Genomic DNA, 4,162 nt, shown 5'->3' on the forward strand with positions numbered 1-4,162 from the left:
ACCCTTTGACATTGTCATTAATATCATCATCATTTTCATTGTTAGATCATTATTATGATGATTACCATTATCATTCTTATTATCATTCTTATTATCATTATGATTATCATTATCATTCATATTAGTAGCAGTAGCACTGTTGTTATTTTTATTGTTATCTGTATTGTTTTTTATCATTATCATAATCATCATCAGTATTATCATCATCATCATCATCAATATCATTATTAGTGTTGTTAGTATCAGTATTAGCATTCTTATTATTATCATTATCATGATAATTATTATTATAGTAGTATTAGTATTACGGACAATGTAATGTAAAGTGATGGTAAATTTTATTGTAATAAAAATTCTCTACATTTATTGTCCCTGAAATTTAGTAAAAAATAATCTTCATTTCTTTTGTGTGCGTATATTATGTACTATCTATATATTTACATTAGTTCAGACAGATTAGAATTATTCTGGCAAAACTGCCGTGATTGTTTTGCTTAATGGATAATACTTCTGATTACTGTATAAGATAATTCACAACCCGTATATCTTAGTGAAAATATTGACAGGTAGCATTTGTTACTTTTATGCTCTCTCTCTCTCTCTCTCTCTCTCTCTCTCTCTCTCTCTCTCTCTCTCTCTCTCTCTCTCTCTCTCTCTCTCTCTCTCTCTCCCCTCTCTCTCTCTCTCTCTCTCACCTTTTTTATATTTACCAAACCTAAGGAGTGACATACATGTTCTATGTGTTTAACCTGTACCAATATTTGGCCATTTCCACTACTGTTTACACACTGGTTCCCTCTGGAAGCTCTAGGTGGGCGCTAGTGTTGCTGCAGTAGGCTTTCGGCACTCTCTCAGGACGCTTTAAAAGGCTTTTCGCGAAGACGTTCTGTTAACGAAGGTGGTCACAAGGAGCGGAGACGTGCACATAGCGAAGACGTGCACATAGCGAAGAGGTGCACATAGTGAAGAGGTGCAAATAGCAAAGACGTGCACATAGTGAAGAGGTGCACATAGAGAAGACGTGCACATAGTGAAGAGGTGCACATAGCGAAGACGTGTTGGTAAACGTTCAGGTAGTGAAGAAATTCACATGGCGAAGACGTCGACAGCAGCCAAAACGACCGAATAATGAAGACGTTCTGGTAGGAAGATGTTTGCGTAGTAAATCATTATTAGATTAATGAAGCAACGAAGTCGTTCTGGTAGCGAGGACGCCCTCACATCCCTCTCTCGATGGCTGCCGCGAGCGCCCTGATAACGGTCCTGATAGGAGCGCTCCTCCCGATCCCGACGTCCCTCGCGCTGTCCGTCACGCCCTGGTGGACGTCATGGCACCACGGCACGGACCTCGAAGACGCAGATCCCGAAGAAGGGGATTCTGACGGAGGAGGGAACGACGAGGAGGACGTGGGCGAGGGTGGGACGGCTCTTGAGGAGGACGTGGGCGAGGAGGGCGGAGGACTGTGCGACGGGTTTGCGGTGGACGACGTGGAGGTGAAGGGCCTGGTGGAGGCGCTGAAGGAGCACTCGGGTCGCCTCCTTCGGGAGAGTTTCAGGTTCCTGGGTCTCGAGGGAGACGACGGGGTGGAAGGCTGGCAGGTGAGCGCTTAGGGCGGTCGCTCTCTCTCTCTCTCCTCTCTCTCTCTCTCTCTCTCTCTCTCCTCTCTCTCTTTCTATTATATATATATATAATATTATAAAATATATTATGAATAAAATAATATTATATATATATATATATATATATATATATAAAATATGTATATATATATATATATATATAAAATATATATTAATATATATATTATATATTATATAATATATATATATATATATATAATATATTATATATATATATATATAATATATATATAATATATATTATATATATATATATATAATATATATATATATATATATGTGTGTGTGTGTGTGTAGTATGTATATACATATACACATATATATATATATATATATATATATATATATATATGTGTGTGTGTGTGTGTGTGTGTGTGTGTGTGTGTGTGTGTGTGTGACTTTTGATAGCGATGTAATACTCTCTCTCTTTACAGATCAGTCTCTCTCTATATTTTTTCTCTTTCTTTTTCTTTTCTCTCTCTCCTTTATCTTATTTCTTTTTTCCCCTTTATATAACTCTGTCTATGTCGCCACTTGATTTATTCATCTGTCTCTCTGTCACTTGTTTGAAAATCGTCTATCCATTTATCAATTCCCCTTTCATTTCTCCACTTCTGTTTTGTCTATTCTCTCATTTTATAATTTCTCTTTTTTTCACTTTCCTTATTCCTTATTTCATTTCCTTATTCAATTTATTAATTTTGAATCTGTATCTGTTTTCGTATACATAGATGACAAACAGATAAACAGACTAATAAACACATTCATACAGACGAACTCATATAAATCTCAGGATACAAACAGACAAGGTTATTTGTAGATTAATAAGCAGTTCAGTTGGTTTTATGATAAAGATGTATTTTATTTACAAAAACAATTTAATCAGTTTCTATCAAGATTAAGTGGAATTATGCAACACTATTGAGAATATATTTTTAAACAAAATAAAGCGGAATCATACAATACATAACTAAAGGAAATATATAACAAAATAAAAATTATGAAAAATAATTGTATCGAATTTATATCAAAATGAAACTGGAATCATACATACTAAATGCAATGAAAATGAATGATACAAAAACATTTCGATCAAATTCATATCAGAAGGAAACGATATCATACAATATGAATAAATGAATATATATATATATATATATATATATATATATATATATATATATATATCAGATTTATATCAGAAGAAACTAAATCAAACTAAAAATATATGTCAGATTTATATATATCATATTCATTTATAGGTGAATCAGACACGCACACAAGTAAACGCGAGACACATGCTTGTTGATATACATGTGTGCGCGCGCGCGTAGTGTGTGTGTGTGTGTGTGTGTGTGTGTGTGTGTGTGTGTGTGTGTGTGTGTGTGTGTGTGTGTGTGTGTGTGTGTGTGTGTGTGTCTGTGTGTGTGACCGGTTTCGTTTATATTTCCGTCTGAAGATATGATACAATCGACGCCGGGAACATGCATCTCTTGCACCATGATATTCATCTGCATGCATACCTTTCCTATATACGCAAATTTATTCAAAACAGACGATGGATCCGCGACGGACAACGCAATGGTGCAAAGAAGAGCGAGAACCGGTGATAAAAAAGGGAAAGAAGGCGGAGCCGATAACAAGACGAGAACCAGTGACGAAAGCGGAGGTGAGATAAGAACCGATAACAAGACGAGAATCATCAACGACGAAAGTGGGAGGAGAGGCAGAACCAGTGATAAAAAAGGAAGAGAAATCGGAACCGATAACAAGACGAGAACCACCGACGAAAGCGGAAACTTACACATACCGAAAACAAGAAACGAAAACGAAAACGAACAAAGCGCGACGAAGTCACCGCCAACAACACACCATTTAGTGCGGCGTGACGGCTATGGGTACGAGCCCTCCTATTATCCGGAGATCAAGTGCAAGCATTCGAACACGGGCTTGTACGGATTCTTGGCTTTCTGTATTCTCTCCTTTGACATCACAGCGGATATTATGAAGTCTATAAACATTTCAATTAATATTGGAGGTAAGGAGTGTTTTGATTTGTATCTTTATATGCGGTTTTATGTATTTGTCTTTATGGTCCCGTTTCTTCGTCTGTTTGTATGGTTATCTGTCCGTCTGTCTCTGTTTCTCTCTCTCCTACTCTCTCTCTCACTTTTACTTCCACTCTCTGACTTTTACTATCTCTTACTCCTCTCTTTCTCTCTCTCTCTCTCTCTCTCTTCTCTCTCTCTCTCTCTCTCTCTCTCTTTTACTCTCTCACTCTCTCTCTCTCTTTTACTCTCTCTCTCTCTCTCTCTCTCTCTCTCTCTCTCTCTCTCTCTCTCTTTTACTCTCTCTCTCTCTCTCTTTTACTCTCTCTCTCTCTCTCTCTCTCTCTCTCTCTCTCTCTCTCTCTCTCTCTCTCTCCCTCTGTGTGTGTGTCTATGAATCTCTGTCCGAACTATTTTAATATCAAGTACATGAAAACATAATATCTTTGAATATCTAGTTTTAGTACCTGTAT

The sequence above is a fragment of the Penaeus monodon genome, chromosome 42 (genome assembly GCF_015228065.2).
Source record: "Penaeus monodon isolate SGIC_2016 chromosome 42, NSTDA_Pmon_1, whole genome shotgun sequence".
In the NCBI taxonomy this organism is placed as follows: Eukaryota; Metazoa; Arthropoda; class Malacostraca; order Decapoda; family Penaeidae; genus Penaeus; species Penaeus monodon.